Source organism: Melozone crissalis, unplaced genomic scaffold (genome assembly GCF_028551555.1).
Source record: "Melozone crissalis strain CALT ecotype California unplaced genomic scaffold, PUWL_Pcris_2 ptg000018l_1, whole genome shotgun sequence".
In the NCBI taxonomy this organism is placed as follows: Eukaryota; Metazoa; Chordata; class Aves; order Passeriformes; family Passerellidae; genus Melozone; species Melozone crissalis.
Window position 1 is genome coordinate 8,604,749 of NW_026535796.1, and position 21,593 is coordinate 8,626,341.

General features: G+C 41.1%; 1 protein-coding gene across 5 annotated transcripts in view; it reads right to left on the bottom strand.

Moving 5' to 3' along the window:
• Positions 1-21,593, bottom strand: part of SERGEF (secretion regulating guanine nucleotide exchange factor) — a 142,246-nt gene that overhangs the window by 76,398 nt on the left and 44,255 nt on the right. The window contains exon 10 of one of the 5 annotated variants that reach the window (XR_008482990.1): positions 14,281-14,463. The exons of 3 other annotated variants lie outside the window; for them this stretch is intronic. The gene's annotated coding sequence lies outside the window, so the exon portion shown is untranslated. The remainder of the gene's footprint in view (positions 1-14,280; positions 14,464-21,593) is intronic. One more of the 5 variants, XR_008482991.1, reaches the window with a different exon arrangement.

Below are 21,593 nucleotides of genomic sequence, written 5' to 3' on the forward strand. Positions count from 1 at the left end.
ATAAATCCTGAAGACAGGAATACATTCCTCAGTACAACTAGAGAGTCATTGTGACTCTGCATATTTACATTATATATATATATATATATATATATCTGTATACATATATTATTAGCTATAACATAGACATTGCTAGATATATATATTAAATATTAGATATATATCTGTAATATATTTGTATATTTACTGATCAGAAATCCCTTCACAATACCTGCTTTCCTTTCAATTTATAAAATACTGGTTAAATAATATGTGGTTTTAAACCCTAGCTTCATCTGATGCAACAGTCCGCGCCACTTGACAGAAGACAAAACATAGAAACTTTCAAGAATAGAGTTTTAATATCTTTTATTAAAGTAGCAGCAGATTTTTGCAACAGATGAAAAGTACTGAGGTTATATTAAAGTCAACAGCCCACCAGACTTCACCACTAATTACAAAACACGCCCACCTCTTGTGCATTTGTAATTCCAAGCAGCATCACTGTTTAACTGGAAATCAAGAGGCTGCAATTCTCCCTATTTCAGAACCTTCCAGACATTTGGTGAACTCATTTAACCTAAAGCAAAATATGAAGCCCAGCTAAGAATAACAACAACAGGAAAGCCTTCCCTGGATATTCTTGAACCTGATTAAACTGAAATAACCGCATAACACAAAAACCCACCCTCATCTGCCTTGAGTCCTCAGTCCATCAGCTTCAGAAGTGATTTACCCTCACAAGGAAGGTCATCATGTGTGAGAGGTTAAGAACTACTGCTCCAGTGTGCTGTGCAGGACCTGAGCTGTGTGTTCTCTTGCCCACACATGATGTTTACACATCAGCAAATATCAGGAGTGTTGGAGGCTGCAGTAACCAAAGATTTTGCCCTTCTGACTTGAGCACTCTCTGGCCAGCACACCATTCCTGAACACACAATACGTGAGAGCTGCAGCTCACATTCCCAGGCTACTGATGCACATGGGGTTAAACATTTACTTCTTTGCCCAGACTCTCCAATATCCACACTAAACACAAAAGCTACATCCTCTTAATGGAGGTGGTCTCTGCACAGAACTGCTGCCCTGCTATTACCATTTCAAATAAAAACAGCAATTCAAGTCCATCACTTCCAATCACTCAAAACACATTTAATGACTGCAGGCAGGAAAAAAAAAAAAGACCAGTATCTGATTTTCCAACTGTTTCAATATATTGGGTTATCATCTTCTGTAGCAGATTTCACCTCAAAAATATCTGAGGTATTGCAAAGTACAAAGCAGCACGTCACTCCCAACTACTTGGCCAAAAAAAATGGGAATGGCAGCTTTAGGCAATTTGCCTTTCCAACCTGTTGACATCTTATTTGCAGAGTTCCATACTGTTGTCTCCTTATCACAAAAGTTTCACACCTTCTGGGAGTTTCTCGTGGCCAGCTCCTCAGAGCACTGACTCTTTCTCCTTCACCAAGCAGCCACTGACCCCAGTTCCCCTCTCACCCACCCCACTCTTTCATAGCATCTTCTTCTCATTGCTTACAGCTGTGGCCTGTTAGTCAGGCCTGTTCCTAATCTTTGCTAATTGGCCCAGCTGCAACTCCTGAGGGGTAAGATTACCTTCTACACTAGCTTTATTTTCTTATATTCTATCCCACTACAACAACCCAGTGCTGAAAGACTATGGTACTTACTGAGTAGGGGAGAGTTTGGTTAGCCATAATACCTTTAGAATCACACAACCTGAAAAATGTTTTGATTAATTAGCTTACTTTTAATTCAAATGTTATATTATCCAAGAAAAAGACTTTTTACCTGTGCAAGAATTTCTGCTACATTTCATGTAGCATTTTTGAATCTTTACATCTTTCTCATATTTGCAAACATTTTTCTTACTAAATGCCTGAAAAACTTTTTTTTTTTTTTAAGAGCTTCCACCTATCCAGTTGCCCAAAGAGTGTTCCATAGGACTACTGCTGGAGATGGAAGAAATCCATCTGAGCTCAGAGGATTGAAGCATTCCATAATTCAACTGCTGAGCACCATTTGTCATATGTGTCAGACAATTCTGGCCATTCATTCATTGCTGAATTCTTCACATCATTTGTGTGAGGTGAAGCAAACCATCTGCAAGTGACACACACACTTCTCCTGGACTACTTCTCCTTTTCCTATTCATCCTCTCTTTTCACCTCTGCAGTCTGCTACCTTCTTTTCTTTCTGTGAGCACATGAAGGACATCCTACATTGACCCACAAGTAAAAGAACACCTGAGTGAAGTTATTGTGGAAAAGAGCTAATAGATGAGCAGAGGGTCTGTGAAGGTGTTTCAGATCACTTGTAAGGGAAAACAAGGCAGTAAAATATTCTGTAAATTTTCCTGGTGGACTTTACTCTATAGTCTGCCATGATCTAAAACAGAAAGGGAAAAGGGACTGAAAGTAAAGGGGAATGCAAAGTTTCTCTTTTACCCTCCTGCCTTGGAAAATTATCAGGCTTTTGAACATTTCCCATACACTGTTTCCTCATTTTTCCCACCCTCAATTCCTCACCAAAGAGCAAGCAACCTTGCATACAAGAGAGAACAGACTACTACTACTGCTAATTTACTCATACAGAGGAACATATTTAGCATAACCCTAAATTTATCACTATTAGGAACATATATAAGCCCATACTTAGAAAATAAGTTTCTATTTTGGATCTTCCTGAGAACAGAAGGCACTGCTAATTTTAAAACAAACAGAAATAAGAAAAAGCTTAAAATTAGGCTGCACCTTTAAAAAGAATAATTTCAGTATAAGACTATGATCTACAGAGTGCAAAAATCTTGCTTCTTAAAATAATTTTTAAAAGAAGGATTTTTCACATGCTTTTTTATGCAGGCTCCATCTTGACTAAAACATGAAAAGCTATATTGTCCACAAGACTGCCTGAAGAAAAAGGTTCTTTCAGGTCAGGATGAAGGGCAGTAACATTCACCTCAGCCTCAGCAATTAAGAAAATTGTTTCCACCTCTACAGGCATCAGTCCCTTGAAAACTGAAGGAACAATCTATTCAATGCAAACATGAATGAAATGTTGACCAGACAGAAAAAAAGACTAAAAATATACTCTGACAACAAAAGACTCTTTTGGAGGGGGGAAAAATGAGTAGCTAGGCTATCCATTAAAATTATTTCCCTGGCTTCCATTCAGATGCTGTCCAAGCACAGCTTCATTGTTTGGCATGTCACTTGCATCTCCTCACGTCACCTTCATTCTCTCACTCAGATAACCTCGGATAAAAATACACAGAGCCCTATTCTAGGATTCAGCAATATTAAATCAGGAGCTAGCAGCAAAAACTGGGGCTCTCTTGATTCATAAAGAATTTTTAAAGCCCTTTTGAACTACAGAGCACAGGGAGGAGGGTGAAAGTTTTCATCAGACTGAGGCATAGGACTCGGTCAAGTTCACTTCCAAAGCAGTGTTTGTTACCCATGGTGAGAGGGACATCCAGTTACTGCATCTGCACATTCCCACAGGAAGGTCGTGCAGCTGAGGGAAGGGAATGCTGAATCTGACATCCACTTCATCAGCCTAATAAATTTTAGATTAATTACAGAAAATTATTTCCCATTGCACTTCCACATCAACGCGGCTTTTTTTTGTTTCTCAAGCCTCTTCAAGGCACAATATTGGTACCCTTCAATCATCTGCCACTAAAACACTGCCAGCACAGAACAGGACAGTACACACACCTAAATGTTCTACAGAATATATATGAGTACATATATATATATATTTATATATGGAAAGAAAAAATATTTATCCAGGTGAAACTGCAGAAGGTGATTTTGGTTGATTGACGTCCCCCCCAGCACCCTCTCAAAGTAGCAGAAAATTGCACAATCAAGCAGACTGGGATATCATCATTATTATTGTTATTTTTGTTTAAGAAAATGCTGACATTTTATGGTTATGAATCAGGAATAGCCAGCTCACTGCCCAGTGAGTACAAATTAGGACTCCTGCTGATGAACGGTCTTTTCAGCCCACCTTTCTGGCATCCCTTGTGTGCTCCTCTCCACTCCTCCACTGTGCAGCACACATCTTTTCCAGTCCTCTTCCACTGCTCACGACTGCCGCCTCACTGTCACACACAAAAGGCTCCTCTCCCTCTGCAGGGCAAGAAAGGGGTCACCCCCTGCCCTGTTGCTGTGCTACTGCCTTGCCTCTGCAAATCATCCTGGTTTATCACCACAGAGCAACAGAGAGCCTGAGCTGCAGCCAGACATCAGCAGCCCTTCCATTTTCAGCATGCTTCTGTCTTATTAGGCAGCATGCCTTAACTAGCAGCAAAACTAAAAGCAAAACAGGAAGGGTGAGCATGATAAGGGAGGCCTTATCAGCCTTTGCTGCCGACAAACCCCCCAGAAATGGGGGAGGGGAGGCCCTTTTCGAGGCAGTGCTTTTGCCCGCTGCAGTATGCAGGAGCCAGACGCTGCTGAGCGCACACAATAGACACAGTTGCCGTAGCAACAGCATCACTGGGAAATTTTTCAGCAAAGCTTCTCGCTTTCCACCAAGGTTACCTACAGATTACCACTTAGCACAGGGATCTGTGTGGATCAGACAACACCTTGCACCTGTCTGGAGCACTACTGCACGAAAAGATGCAACAATGGCCACAGCACAGAGAAGAGAAAGGCACTGCAGGAGCAGAGCAGGGGCTGGGCTCTCAAAGTGCCATCTGACAGCAACAGCTTGCAAGCCAATAAACTGTCACCTCACCACACACTACAAGTGTGATCTGCTGGAATCAAGTATGCTTTCATCTTTGTTTTGTTTTCTGAAAAATTACTAGATTACAATAAAGATCTACGGCACATTTCTGCAGCAAGATACTTCAGTTTCTAATAATGATCAGGAAAAAAATCCCCAAACCAAAAAAAAAAAAAAAAAACCAAAACATATAAGCTGCTTGTTTTTACACATACTTTTATCATTCCACTAATGCTGTTTAAAGGCAGTGAAAGTCTATGGTGCAGCACGTGTCTTGAGAAAAAACTGATCACAAACAGAGCACTTGAATAATTTACAAGCTTAAACTACACCAGTGAGTTATTTACCTTGTTTCATTTGCTCCTCCTATTTTTTCACATAAACAAAAACACATCAATCTTTTCCCCTTGAAATGCAAGATTTTTTTTACTCAAACATTTAAGCGATCAATTGTCACTCCCAAAGAATAAAAAATAAGGGCTTGCTAAAAACATAAATATCACTTGAGAAAACACTTCATCAGTTGTTTCTGCTTAAAGGAGTTTTAAACTTTGACATTTTCAAGTTTTTGGCATGCAATCTCTTAACTGTAAAGCTGCAAAAGTAACCCCCCACACAATCAAATGGCACAGCAGAACTGCTTTGCAACTTGCTCACGGGATACAAACATCCAAAAAGACTGGAAGCTGGCAAAGGATCAAAACTAATCAAATTAAACAGGACTGTTCCTGCATTTATGTCTTGCTATCTATAAAGATAACAGCGTGTTCCTGAAATACATCTTTCTGACAAACCATAGGTAATTTCAGCATCAATTGTGTATATATAGTTGCAAGCAAATGGCTGTCACACCATACCAGAGAGCTTCATTAGAGAAGAGTGCTTCAGGCTCCTCTAGAAGACAGGCAGTTCAGAAGCTGTCTGCTACAAGAGCAGCAGAGACACAATTATACACCCAAGCCTTGACAGCTGGGGGGAAAGAATCACATTAGCTCTGATAAGTTTTACAAAAACCTTCAAATTTCTTGGCCCTCTGTTAATAAAGGACATTGCAGCACAACAGATATTAACTTTACCTCTGGAAGAACAGGCAAGCTCAAGATAAAAGAAGCTACTGCAGCAACTCTAACAGGAACAAGCTGAGTTTTCCACCATATAAAGTCATGACTGGGTAGCCTAAGAAAGATGCCACCACACAAAAAAAATTTATTCCTATTGTAGGAACATTTTGAGTAGAGTCTCCAGCTTGAGTTAAGAAAATATGACTATGTAATTTCAATAGTCCTTGTCCTCTTAAAAACTTCACACTTACAGCAGCATGTTAGAGCCAGGTGTCAGGAGCAATGCTAGAAAAGGACACACAAAATCACAGGCACCAAATTCTGAATTACTGTGGAAAAGAAAACCTACCCCTTACAATGGAAGGCATCTTTAATGGATAAAACTGGAAGGAGACAAGGCAAAAACTATGTAGGCAGAAGCTAACTCTTCACAAGGTGGGAGAAGGGGAAGAAGGCACCCTTTTGCTATGTACATGTGGGAGCCTGAGGAAAATGTAAGTGAAATTTGTGAGAGAAGTAAAAAAAAAAAAACCTCATCATCCTTTATCACTAACACATCTGCGGAAGAAGCTCCACTTGAAAGGAGAACTTGCAATTAGAAGAACAAGAATAGCCTTACCTTATTTGAAATACAGTAGAAATGCAAAATCCTGAAACCAGGGATTTGCATATTAAGTTATCTACTGCATTTAAATCTGGGCATATTAGAAATTCCCTTCTTCTGAAAGAAGAGAACAAGCAGCTTGATTCCCTTTCTACGCACTGAACTTCTGACCAAGGTTTAGGACTGTCTGGAAGTCCTTTGCCTCTACCCTAAATAAGATAATAATGCTCCTCATCACTCAAACACACATCCTAAAAGCAAAATACAAGGAAGAGAAATGTTAGCTTGTTACAGAAGTCTGCCACTCCTACTCACATATTTATAGCACCAGGGTTGAGCATAAGGGTTGTAGAATTTAAAATAACAGTAAGGATATTAAGGACTCTGAAGACAAGGAATCATATGGGGTAGCACAGGAGGCACAAGGAAAAATGCAGTCTGAGAGTGCAACTATCCCACTGGGAAAGCCATTGACAGGTTAATAAAACATTCAAGGGAAATGATGATCAAGTACTGATGATACAGCTTAAAACAGCAGTTTTGAAGAGCTCCCATCCAAAACCAGAGGAGAAAGGGTTGCACATTAGTTATATGGGAGAAATTCCAAGTCCATGGGGCCTGAAATTAAGAATTACATTAAAAATTGTAATTGGCCATACAACTTCCCAAAGAAACAGTTTTAGTTGCAAGGTCAGAAACACCAAGGACAGAACACCTAAAGCACTGGGAACATCATCATCTCCATTAGTAACTAAAGTTAAATTATTTTAAGATATTCTTGGCCAACATGGTGTTGTGATAAGCATTCCTAGGACAAGTTTCTGCTGAGGAGAAGGATTTGCATCTCTGAGCTCAAACTTTGAAAAACTTCTTTAGGAAATTACTGCTTTTAATGTGAATTTTTCAAGTTTTTGGTGGGTGGTCTTTAAGAAAACAGCTAGCAATTTTTTTTTAAAGATGTGAAAATAAGTACATTTTCTGAAACCCTGCATATTTTACTACAGTAAGAAAAGCAAGGCAGAAGTTTGCTTAATCCAGCTTGCAGGAACAATTGTAAACTAAAAGCCAATTGCAAACTCAGAAAAGCCAGAGAAATAGGCCAGCCTCTCTCCTGACAGGTGACATGGAGCTGACAGAACTGGACAGGATGAACACACTGTTCCCCTCCATGAAGAGGTTAATTAAAAAAAAAAAACCACAAAAATCCTTACATCTCCTCCAAAGACTCAGAGCTCTGAAGAACCCCTCTACAGGCCTGTCTGCAGTACTGTCAAAGGATTTAGTCATTCCACAGGGAGAGCCAAAGATTTTATAATTTTTTAAAATGAGATCTGATTAAAATTTAACACAGTTAAATAACATATCTAGGAGTTTAAATACCCTACTTCTAAAAATGATGGCAAGTGGAAATTGCAAGACAAGCAGGATCTTGGAAAATCAGCTGCTTTATGTGACTAACAGCAGAGTATGACTTAAACCAGAGGTTCCAAAACTCTGGGCTATTACCTGCTCATTCCTATCCAGACTGTCACAACACACTGCAGAAGTGTGATGAGGTTTGGGTGCCTTTCATTATAACAGTCCTATTTTAAAACAAAATTTCTGTCCAAAAAAGTTTCACCCGAAAGAGTTACAGCCCAGAGTGCCATGTAGCCCTTCAGAAGGATCTTGACAGGCTTGACAGGAGAGATGGGAACAACAGAACTGTCTGAAATTCAACACAGGCAAGTGCAGGGTCCTGCACCTGAGGAGGAATAACCCCATGGAATAACCAGTACAGGCTGGGGCTGATCAGCTGGGAAGCAGCTCTGCAGAGGAGTACCTGGGAGTCCTGCTTGGGCAACAAGCTGTCCATGAGCCATCAGTGTGCTCTTGTGGCCAAGAAGGCCAGTGCTATCCTGGGGGGCATTAGGAGAAGCATTGCCAGCAGGTCAGGAAGGTGATCCTGTCCCTCTGCTCAGCCCTGGTGAGGCCTCACCTGGAGTGCTGTGTGCAGCTCTGGGCTCCTCAGGACAAGAGATTTGGAGTTCCTGGAGTGGGTCCAGCAGCTGGAGGCCTGTGAAGATGATTAAGGGACTGGAGCATTTCTCTCAAGGAAAGGCAGAGAGAGCTGGGCCTGCTCAGTCTCAAGAAGAGAAGATTGAGAGGGTATCCCACCAATGTCTCAGTGTCTGAAAGGAGGCTGTCAGGAGAATGGAACCAGGCTCTGCTTGGGGCTGCCAAGCAATAAAGAGGCAATGGGCACAAACTGATGCACAGAAGATTTATCCTGAATATCAGGAAGAACTTCTTTACTGTGCTGAACAGATTGCCCAGAGAGGTTGTAAAGTCTCCTTCCCTGGAGATATTCAAAAGCCATCTGGACAATCCTGACTAATGTGCCTGAACAAGGAGGTTGGACTAGATGACCTCCAGTGGTCCTTTCCAACCTGAACCAAGTCTGTGGCCAAGCTAGTATTCATGTAACACTGCTCAGGAGATAATACTGCCATAATACTGCTGATAATACTGCTCAGGAGAAAATCTACTGCACAGCTGACACAACTGCAGGCCTAGAACAAGGCAGCACAAGAACTCAAAGTCCAGAAAGTGAGCAAAGACCACATACAGTTTCACCTTCTCTTTTTGTTATCACATTAACTCCATATCCATGACTAAAAGCAAAACAAAAGAACAACTAAGAAGAAAAGCCTTGATAGCTTAGCAAGATCTTTACTTGGTATTTAAACATAAGTAGCACGTAAGGCACTCCATGATCTTGTCCACAGATCATGTGGTACACGCTGCAAATTGTCTTTTTAGGAACTGAAGTCATCTCCCTTCCGAGTGAAAGCCAGGGAATGCTGACACTACTACTGTTGGCACATGTTTGCTTACCCCTATATGTTTATGCTCCCTGTGTCAAGGCTGGTGAGCTGGAACAGTTTGAGATGGTCAATGGAACCCCAGAGCAGCTGATTCTGAAAAGCAGCAGTAACCCAAAGCACTGTCCATTTCAGTAACCTGCACCAGGAAATTCACAGGATTTATCTGCAATACCCATAGTAGGGAAGAAAATTCAGCAGAGTAATCAAAACAAAAAAGAACTATCACAGTAAAGCTGCTCTCAGGCTTAAACATAAAACTAATGCTGCTAGCATCCATGAATTTTAATACATTCAGTTCCCTAAACTGTCTGTGCTACTACAGCAACTGAAGGTGTCTCAGTCTGAGGCATTTATTCTCCTGTCTTTGAAATGCTATTAATGTTATCATTCGTTTATTACACAGTCTGGAAATTATGACACTGAGGATGTCTCTTCTTTTGAGTATCCAAGTTGCTTACAAACCAAAGCCTTGTTTTCAAAAGCATTTTCTCAGTATCATTCTATGTGCATCACAAAATGAAACAGAGGACTTTTCAGTGGTCTGAGTGCTCCACACAACTGATTTCCCTACAATCATGATGAGCATGAGTTACTGGCAGAATCTGATCTGCTCTGTCTGTGCTGTTCCAGCGTGGATGTTCTGTTCTGCACAATTCAAGCCAAGATTAATGGAAGCAGGTTGAAGGCACACGATCATGCTCTCTGCACCACCCTGCTTTTCTTAGCACCAAATGGCTGTGTCCCATCTCCTGTTCTCACCATGTCTGACAACCAAACCTTGAGACTAACAGGGTAGCAAGTATCAAGCTACCTTATTTCTCCTTCAATTTTTATTTTAACCTAATCAATGGTAATCCCTCTGCTTAAGCCAACAAGCGTTTGGGTTTACACCATTTATCAGTGCTGTGGAAGCTTCAGTGGAAGCTGAGAATGTAAGAACCTTGCAGGCTTTGCCACCTAAGGCCTTGTCTGAAGGCCTCTGAACCCAATCTTCTTCCTTTTCCTGGATTAATAATAGATTCATACTCCAAAAGATTCCTGGAAAACATTCCCTTTTAGTATGGGCCTTGCCCCACTGAAAAACAGACAACTACCTTTCTGTCTTTCCTTCCTACTCTTAGGTCTCAAATCTCGTGAGTGAAATATATTCCTTCTCAAATAAATGAAGTATAATGAAACCAGCTATGTCTAAGGCTAAAGATTATTGTGCTTTTTTTTAGTCTGTTATTGTCCCCTGCTTTAGATGTCCTCTTTAAGGTCAGGACATGGACGAGCACACAGTATACCAAAAGACTTACAAAAAGGGACTATTTTGAGCCACAACAATTAAGCTCCACAGTGACAAAGGCAGTCAGCAGAGGAAACTGAAGAACTTCAAAATTATCTTTTTTGGTTCCTTTCACCATTTCCTCTTATATGTGAGCAAAAATTCTTATGATGGCTCTTCTGGGAATTTTTTTCTCCCTTTCTTTTGTAGTTTCCACTTCTCAGCTAATTTTGGCCTGTCCAACTGGTTGCTTAGAGATGTTTCAGTTTTTATCGCTCTTTTTCAGTTTGAACTCTAATTTTATTCTGAATGTCACCTCTAGCAAGACTAGTTTTGCAAGTGAAGCAAGAAACACTCAGAAAAGTCTTTTTAAACAACAACACTGAGGTCTACAGAGTAGCATCTTACACACCTTTGCCTCTCCTATATCCAAAAAGTGAAGGAAAGTGTCCTTAGCAACATCTAGCTCTGTGTCAGCAGCAAGCAAGTGTCTGGAAGTCTGTCTGACAGGACAGGATGGTTTTGTCCTTTGGCAGTGAAAGAGAGAAAGAGAGAGAGAGAGAGAAAGAAAGAGAGAGAGAGAGAGAGAGAAAGAAAGAGAGAGAGAGAGAGAGAAAGAGAGAGAGAGAGAGAGAAAGACAGAGAGAGAAACATAAAATGGGCCCTGCTAAAATCACCCAGGAAAACAAGTGTGTATGGTAGGGGAGAGAAGGGAGGATAAATCAGCATCTCCAGCTCCCAGCCATGCCACTTATCCTCTCGGAGCACTTGCTGAGGCGCTGTGCTCACGATGGCTGGTAGGACAGTGCCATGCTGTGGACACTGGGCTCGCTGCTCTCTGCAGTCTCTGCAGGTACAGTAGGCCTGCTTCCTGACCCACTTTGCTCACCAATCTCTATTTAGCTCTACGCTAGTGATGCTCCTGGCATGACAATCAGATACTGCAGCCTGCAGTGCAGCTCGTTCCAGCAGCCCGGCGAGCTGCGAGTCAATCCAGTGGAAAAGTACTGTATCAGCGGAGCCTAATTACGCTGAAGTCATCTTCGGCAGCTGACGTCAAACGCAGCCACACAAAAGCGCTCCAGAGATTTAAAAGATGCCTTTTCATTTTGAATCTACTAAATCTGCTAGGCATAAAGTAAATCCAAAAGGATCTTTTCTACTCAAGGGCTGAAAATGGCAAAAGCTAACAGAGCTAGTACCTTTTCTTTGGATTACCTAATCAATCTTAGAACTTGTGCCACTTAAAATCTGCCATAATTCCTTTCACTGTCATTTATTCTTAACTAGAGAGGGGCTCTACACCTTAATGTCCAGTGAAGTTGTAAACTTCATCTCACTACAGCTATTAAAATTATCTTCTTACATGCAAGAACCAAATTTCTCCTTCAGACACAGCCACTTAAGAATTAATTTCAAATTCTACTTGCAGTTAACTTCAGATTTTACTTGCACATACATGTGTAAGGGACAAATTGGTTTTGGAAAATTAATGATTGTTCCAGACAGCTAGGACTGTTCTGGCTCCAAAGTTAAGGAGTAATAGGTGAATACCTCTGCGATCAAGAAACTGGAGTTTGGTCATATTTCATTTATCTGCAAAAAAAAAAAAAAATTGCAGGCGTCTCCCTTCTCTTATAGGGAAATATTGTAAAAAAATGGCCATAACATGGGCCTCAGTTAAGAAATCCAACTGCCAAGCCTCTAAGTTATATGGCAGTAATTCACTATACTACAAACCACTACTTCCTTCCTGGGCATTGAAGTTAACTGGAGAGTTCTGCAGGGGATACCATAGATTGCTAATATTTTGCACATAGAAGGCACTGAAATATGAAACATTCATGGGTCTTACCAAACCCTTGGCAAGACACTTCTTCAGTTCAGTGAAATATTTCTGTACTTTAAAACTCAGATCCTTATCAAGAAAAGTTTTGAGAGTTACTCAGAATTGTTGCACCAAAACATTTTACGTGTCTTAAGATTAGATTTAAAACACTCAACCTAGTACAAACTTATAGACTGGTGATAAATAAAAGCAGCAACAGAAAGTACTGAACATATCCGGTGGGGCCATGAGTGCCTTACAGGTGTGGATCATTTATAGAAGGTATTGTGTACAGGAGGGAGCATGAGGAGCAATTATTCACAAAGCAGTCCCACTGTGCACAAGCACAAGTTCAATCCTTTGCAGTAGTCTATTCATGTGCAATATGACCAGTTTTGCCGGTTAGGAAGAACTAATACTAAAAACTAATTCTTGTGGCTTGGCAAATGCCACAAACTGATGGCACTGTGGTGGGTTTTGGCTTTTTTTTTTTTTGCATTTGCATTTGCACTACCATAATCACACTAATTTACTAAATAAACCAATGATTCCTAAAAATGGACCCCAAAATGCTTATGTAAAATCTCTCCAACAAGAAGTCTGATCATCCATTAAGTGGGATGATACCAGCCAACAGCAAGAGAAAACAAAATTAAACATCCATCAGAATGTGCAATTCATCCAAATTTCATACCACAGGCACCTATAAATATATGAGTCATTATTATAATGTACAAGGTAATTATATTTCATCACTCATTACCTTGACCCAAGGAGGACCTCTCATCCTCAGATGGAAGATGCAATCCAGACTTGCATTTTTATTATTAAGGAACCCTGCGAGAAGCACAGCTTACATAAAGCAGCACCCTTAGACTAGCAGCTGTGCAGATGCAGAAGAAACTCAACCTCAAACAGCTGCTGTAGACTGCTTCTTTTACCCACCAGTGCCCTCACACCAAGTATTTCACATTTAAACCCAAGACAAGCAGACAGACTCCAACAGGGCTCTGCAGGAAGGACGCAGCTGGGACACTTGTTAGTGACAGATCTACCATAATTCACATGCACCTGGCAAGCAAAGAGGGTATTTAAAAGTACAGAGCTTCTTTGTTCCTACCTACAATGGGATCAACAACACCACTAAGAGATTATTTTGCTGCCTAGTTATTTATTGAAGATAAGCTCACCCTCAGGGCTGTCCCAGGGCAAAGAGCCTGGCAAAGCAGAGATCCTCTGACAGTTTTTCCTCAGGACTAAATTTTACAGCTCATTTAATTTTAGCTTCCTGAGCCATGCACCACAAAACTAAACCTATACCTTAAGAAGTTGCTTCTCTAACCTCACATCTACTCAATTCAAGTAGAGAATACACAGTGAGGCCTTGGAGTTTAGGAAGAGCAAATGAATTACTATACTGGATCAGCCCACTCCAGTGACAAGTGTTTCACAAGCACATAACAGAAACCCTCGCCAGACAGTTACACAATAACCTACAAAGTCTATTTTTAGGGTCCATAAAAGTTTATATCCTTTCAAGAGACTATACAGATCTTTGTTTGCTTTTTTTTATGTGAATTTGGAAATGCTCAATATTGGCATCCAAACATCCACTGAGCCCTGCTATGGTATATTTCCTTCTCCAAAGCATTTGTTATTGTTTTTAATCAAACAAAAGCTGTCTAAGAATCCAAGGCTCTAATCTGAATTGTTACTGCTTGAACATCTGTTAAAAAATTCTGGCTGCAAAAGTAGAACAGATTCTGGTTTACATGGAAAACTACATAAGTAATAAATATCTGGCAAATCAAGAAAGCACTCTATGGGATATAATCTAAGATGCAATCATTAAATTGCTTCTTAGTCCTGGACTATGGACTCGGAGTGAGAGAAAAACCACAAAAATAAACCTTGGTTTTGATAGTTACTTTCAATGTTACTGTGCTCAGTAGGCTGACTCCTGGTTGATTTGCAAATCCACACATGCCCCTGGGAGTGGGATCTCAGATCGTTCAGCATCATGGCAGATTTCCAGTTCTTGGCAGGAGGGTTGTTTTTCTCCATGAATCAGCAACTGTCCATCACACTACAATCTGTGAAGTGAAAAACCCACCTCATCAGCATAAACTAAATGCATGTATGTGTGTATACATCACAGAGGAGTTTCTGGTCTCTCTCTCTGCAGCCCACATGTGAGGACTGGCATTTGCACAAGCACATGCATGCCTCTGAAAGCCAACCACAAGAAGCAGTGATTTATCTCACCTTCTGCAGGCCTGTAATGCTTTGATAACATCATCTGCATGGTAAGCCTTTAAATGTTATGGTAAAGAACACAAACAACAACCCATCCTATTTACTGCTTTTTCCTATCAATGGGCAACTCCAGAGCAGAGCCCACTGTGGTCAGCTGCAGAACAGCTGCCTGTCCCTGCTGCTGGAGAGTAAAGAACATTTTCATTGTCACATAATGCTTACCAGCAAATGCATTCTAAACACCCATCAGCAAGGAAAACAAGAGCAAATAAGTTACATTTGAAACATCTTCCTGAAACGTGCTCCAGAATTTTAACAGCTCTCTGTAATACAGATGATGCTTCCAAAAAATGATAGCAAACGAGATGAATGCTGCCCCAGTAAAGTGAACTTATTCTCAGAAATACTCTGACAAGCAAATCATGAATTTTGGAGATGTATTACAGAAAAGGATGTACTAATAAGTCCTCATTTTATTCTCCCTGTGTCTGTCTCTTCCTGATACACAAGAGATTGCAGTATTCCTATTGTATGGCATCACTGTGCTAATATTAAATAACAACAGATTTGCTGGCTGCTCAAAAATGCCATTTTTTGAAGGAGGCAGGGGAAAAAACTACTATAATCAGAAAATCACACTTAAAATTCAGGAATCAGACACTCCCACCTCCCCAATTCACTGTGTAAACTCCTAGAAAAACTATAACCTGATCCAGTGGATGAAGCAGTTCAGCAGAATGTCTGGGTCTTCACTGTTCCCTCTGCTTGAATTATATGTCCAGGGCATTGCAAAATTTACCCAAATTACTCATTTTTTTTCCAGAGTCTAATCATAAAACCTACACTTCAAGGATATAAATTCACAATTTGAGGCTAAGCATAGATTCACTCAGTAAACTGGGTTTGTTTCTTGCAGCATTAATTCGCACATGCACTGAAGATCATCGAATAGAGCACAGCCAAGTTATCAAACTGCAGCAATGCTGTCAAAAGGAAGGCTTTTTTGTCTTTCCTTAAATGCAAACAAATCTTTTATTATTAGCTGCATAAGGGTGATCTATGTTTACACAGCTCAGAACTGGATTTAAAACCAATTTTAACAGCCAACTGTTTCAACTTGCATGTAAACAAACATACTGCATTTCTTCATTAGCTGGAATTTGCTGCAGTCTGTCAGCCATCTGTACTGTCTTGCATTCTGTTCTCAATTCAGAGCACCACTATCAAATGTTGGTGATATAGTATTGCTCTCTTTGGAGACATCATGACTACACTATAAATAGTTTAGAGACATAAACCACTATTTCTAACAGTTGCCTTAATATCTGCTTTCTTAGAATGCATTAGGTTGTTCTATTTCTCATCCAGTTTTGGTTCTCTGTATTTTTTTTGTTTTGTGAATACGAGGAAAAAAGATTTTATTTTGTCTCTCTCAGAGGTACAGACCAAAATCTGCAACCTGAGCAAGGCTTTATCCAACTTCTGCACCCCTCAAATCCCAGATGCAGAAGCCAAACCCCAGAACATAACCCTGCAAATATCTGCAGTGCAGCACAAGGGTGACTGCACAGTGCACAAGAGCCAGGCTGTCCTTAAACCAGCTAGTTTAGGCTGTCCTTAAACCAGCCCTGGAGCACCTGCACAGAGAGGTGCAGGCTGACCCAGGCACTCACTGAAGCCACACCAACCAAGCCCAGCCTGGAATCTCACACTGTGCTGGTGCAGCTCTGTGCTGGAGCTCAGGAGCTCCCAGAGCCCTGCAGAGCCCAGGCTCACTCCAGCCAGCTCAAACATCAGCACATCCCTGGCTCCAGCAGTAGGGACCATAGCACAACCCCTCTGGTGCCACCTGTCCCCAGCATCTCCCTGGGGTCACAGTGCCTGCAGATGCAGCCTTGAGCAGCCCTACAGCCCTGAGCTCTGCATGCCAGAGGCTTTCCTGAGGGCAGCCCTGCATCCCAGACCCTGCCAGGAGCCTCCCAGAAGCTGTGGTGAGCTCTGCGTGGCAGAGGCTTTCCTGAGGGCAGCCCTGCACCCCAGACCCTGCCAGGAGCCTCCCAGAAGCTGTGGGGGCACTATGAGTCCCCTCCAGGCTGCAGTCACACCCTGGGCTATTAGGCTGCTCTAAACTGCTCCGGCTCTCCCAAGCAATTCCAAGGGGACTGCAGCACAGCTGAGGACACCACCCAGACAGTGCAGCTACTGATCTGAGCGGTGTGCACTACTTTCAAACTTCAGAGAACAGCTGATGGTATCTTAAGAAGAACATAGCTCACTAAAATAAGGGGCTTTGGTAGGTTGCTAAGTCATTCTCTCTTTTAGGTAGCCAGGAGGACTGGTAGTGAGACTGGAAACCTGAAACACACCTTAAACCCCAATTTTCCCTCTTCTGGGCACAGCAGAGCACTCAAACATCACTTGCATAACCAGTGCCACTTGACAAGTGATGCAACCACAAACCACAAAGCTACTTGATATCCATGTTAGTTTTCCAAAGCGAAAGCTGCCTCTTCAAATACAGCTTTTTACCTCACTCAGTATATGAGTTTAAAAGTTTTCAGGAAGAAGTTGATGCTCTGCCTTCAAGTTGACTTCCAGACTTAGATCATACTTCTGATTTCAGACCTGCAGTGCTGTAAACCCACCTTCTTCCAAGAGAACAAATTTGCTGCCCTCCAAGAACAGACTCGTGGCACATTCGTGCAACACCAACAGAGCCGTACCTGATCAGAGGTGTCAGAACTCTGAAAGCTGATTTTGGTGGTAAAATTACCAAGAAGTCAACATGCCTCATTCTGAGAGATCCATTTCAGCTTCAATTCTGAGTTTCTGATTGAGGAAAGTGTGGTGAAACACCACCTAATTTTATTATCCTGTCAGTCGTATACAAAGGAGAGCAGGGCTCCCTGATAATCAAACCAGGAGAGTGAAGTCTGCTATCCACTGCTCCCTGATTAAAACAGACAAAAACTTACCTGTAACTCAGCAAAAAAGTTCTTCAGGTGTCTAAGTAACCCTCTGGATAAGTTTGGGGATTTTTTTTTACAGCCTAATAAATCTACCACTGGAAATCTCTTCCTTTTCCCAGCTTATGCCTCCTTTTCTGCAACAGCAGCAACAAAAATGCCTACACCCTTGTGTCCAGATCATTTTCAGCAGAATTTCTTGTGTAGAACTAGACAAGCCAAGTTGCAGGCGTGAAATCAAGCTGCCAGAGGGGCTCACAGCCACAGAATGCTCCTACAGAGCTGCAGTACCATTCTTACATCATGAGCAAAATAAACTCTGACATGCAACCATTTACGGGGACAGAATACAAAAGAATTCCTTCTTCCCCTTCAATGCCTACACTTATCAGGCAGTAGTTTCAAAGCAGGGCTAGGGGGGTAAGAAAATACAGGTCTCTTTCCTTCAGGTCTGTTTGTTCCCTTCTGTGACTGAAAGAATGGAAAAAATGCAGTACCACTGTCAAAATTTTCCAGCTCTATTTTGGCGCATCATCTCTCAAAACCAGCTTGATCTAAAAATTTCAAGCATGTTTAACTCGAGAGCCCTTGACAACATCTAATGCACAGGCTATTTATCATAAATTGAGGTGCTTATTTTTGGACTTCACCTTGAAACAGCAAAGAATGTCTGTTTTGTCAGTACCAGAAAAGCTTATAAATCCTGCCAAATGTATCAATATTATGTATTTCAATGGTATTCTACATACACTGCAGAGATAGCCACAACTCTCTGAAAAATTCATTTGGCATTACAGATGTACATATTTTGAACTCCATGTGAAATCAGATCCTGTTGGGAACCACTGTGACTTGCCCTCTCTACCTCAACAATTACTGGATTGAGCACTTAAGTAACAAGTGTGATTTCTAATGTACTTTAACATGTGAAAAAAAAAGGTAATTTACTTTTTATGTTTTTTCTTTGCCCGTTCCACAATTCTGACACACACAGAATGATACCACTAACTGCAATAACCCTTTGGAGCTTCACAACTACAGAGAATTTTGAAAAATCTGCAAACCTGCAAGAAACACCCTTTGTAGTGCTAAGTTTTATGTCTGAAAAGACAGAAATTTCACACTTCATCACTTGCCCCAAACGTTGCTGTTATACAGAAATTCAAATTAATAGGTATCACAGGAGACTATAGGTTCAATGGCAAGCTGCATTCAGAACAGCCTTTCTACAGTCTTTGCCTTTGAACCATTTCAAACTTTTTCAAGCACCTGAAACAATCTCAGTCCCCTGTGGCATCCTTTCAATGCCTTCAACTAAACTGATAAGGCACCTTTCCAGCATCACGTATGGGATGCATCACTCAGTGCTGTTCTGATTTCTGACTTCAGAGCATGCAAGGCCAGCAGCCACCATTTCTGCCAACAGCACTGAAGGAACCAACAACTTGGACTGTCCACATGTGGAAGTGGTGCTGACCCTACTGTGACATTCCAGAAAAGCCTCCAATAAAGCAGTTTCCCAGTCAGACCCATGGGGTGGCACCTTTACTAGCAGTGAGCCACCCACCACAACACTTTCCCACTTGCTCTGCACACAGAGCAGACCCTTGTTCTCCCCAGCCATGTTTAATCCAAAACAGATTTGTAGAAGGTACCCAAGCAACCCACAGAAGTGCTTTACCTGCCATGAAAAACTATCAGTGCTCTCCCATTCCTTATTCTCCTCTGCATAGAGCATCTACTAGGAAGTAAGCATCAGGAATTAATGCATATTCACCATGCATTAATCCCTGAAAAGCAAAGCTGGTGCTTTAGGTGATTTGCAAATATACAGCTCCTCAAACCACAGTGATTCCATCAGGTCTGATTCCATCAGACCCACAAGCATCATGGTCTGTAAGAACAGCTGCTGTGCTGCTCTTGCAAAGAACTGAAAAGGTTCCTTGTAGCTGTCTTGCAGATCTCAAAGAAAAATAAACCTTAGACTATGTGCTGTTTTTCCACAAAATTGATTGTGAGGCCTTGAGTTCAAACCCAAAGTAGAAAGACCAGGTATATGTAGAAAATAAACAAATTAAACACAAAAGCCTTGTTTCTAGCACAGTTATTTGTGGATAAAGCTGACTTAACATGTCAAGAGTAACTGAGGTAAAAAAGTTCGCTTTGTGCTTAAAGGTTCACAAACCACTGTGAGAAGGAAGAAAAATAAAGGGAACTTCTTCAGACAAGCAAAGATCCTTAAAAAGAACTGCAGACAGCATACATGATTCTAGATGACTAATACTGCAACTCCGAAGAAAAACTCAAATAAAAAAGATTCTCATGAATCAGGACAGTCTTTTTCAAGAAACATTTCAATGATGACAAAGTCACATCTGTGTCACCTCTAAGCTCCTCTGTCTCATTTTCTGTTTACCCTTGCAGAAGAACACAACATTGCAGACATCAGGTTTTTTAATTTTCCAAAGAGCAGAGCCTGTTTTTAGTGAACTAATTTCAATAGCCTATCTGTCACACAGCCTGTGCATCTATTGCTACTCAAAAGAAAACAGAGGACAGGGAGAAGGGCACGGAATTAGACTTAGTCTTATAAACTGTCAGCATAAACCAATTCAACTTAATTTTATATGACCAAAGAGGAATCTATGCTAGAAGATGGCACATACCTAGAGAAATTGCAGAACAAGCCCTGAAAATCAAAATGATCATTTTAAGCCTCCAGATCAAGGGCTCTGGTTTTCAGTGCATGGATAGTTAAACTGCAGAGCGGCTTCTCAACTAATTTTCTACTTTGCAAACTTTGGAGTACAAGGAAAATAAGAACAAAGAGGAGAGGACAGCTAATTTTAGTGTTTCTGGGCTGAAACAAAATAACAACAAAGAACTACTGAACCATGAAGCAGTTTTTCCAAGCTGCTATTTCAGTTACAGACTTTCTTTTCCCTAGTCAGTGCTGGAAAGAAGATGCCAGCTTCTACCCTATCAGAGTAATACAAGCACCTTATTTTATGCAGAGGGGCACATTGAGAGCTCTGAACTGCTTGCATAACAGCTTCTATACATTTTGCTGCACCCAAAATGTGTATTATAGCTGACAGGAAAAAAGCAGCATGATTTCTTCAATTTCCTTCTCTCTCACTGGTTGCCCCTAGTAAGAAGCATCGCTCCTGCAAACTTAACTTGAGTCTTGCCTATTACATTTTAACAACTACCCTGAAAACTCATCCCTCTGACAGCTTATTATTACAGCACTGGGCTGAAGCTTCATAATTCTGAGCCTTGAGCATGGGTGGAAACAGTTTTGAGGACAAAACCAAGACCTTAGGATCACAGGATTATCCAGAATAATTATTATTATTCTGACCTCCAGAAGTGACCTCCAGAGGTTCAGTCCAACCTCCTGTTCCCAAGCAAATCAGCCATGAGATCTTTTCCATTCTATAAGGCTCACATGGTACACCCTCCCCAGGCAGCCTGTTCCCCTGCTTGATTGTCCTCGTGGTGGAAAAGGTTTTCCTTACATTAAGTCCAAACCTCGTGTTTCTATTTGTGTCTTTTGTTTCTCCAAGTTCATCTTCTCGATGAACCTCCTTGTAGGCACTGCCAGGCTGCTACTCTGTACCCTTTAAACTTTCTCTTCTCCCTGCTGAACAAACCTGGTAAGGTTTTCATCATGAGATTTTCATCCATCAGCTTCAGTTAAGAGTAAACAAGGTACAGAGACAGTAACCTCCTCAAAACAACCCCCCAGACTTTCAGGTCTTAAAATAAATACACGATCTTCAGAGAAACTGTAATCATCTCACAGGAGTGGGCTTTTGAACTCTGATTTTTCTAAGAAAAGTTCCCTTTTCTGAGCAAGTATTTACTCAGAACAACACATCTTATGTTTTCAGCATCATCAATACTACTCTAGGGCTGAACAAAGTCTCCTACAATTTAAGGATGAATGGATTGGTTTTAGTCACTGTTTCAAAATAAAGCAAACTCAGAACAGAGGG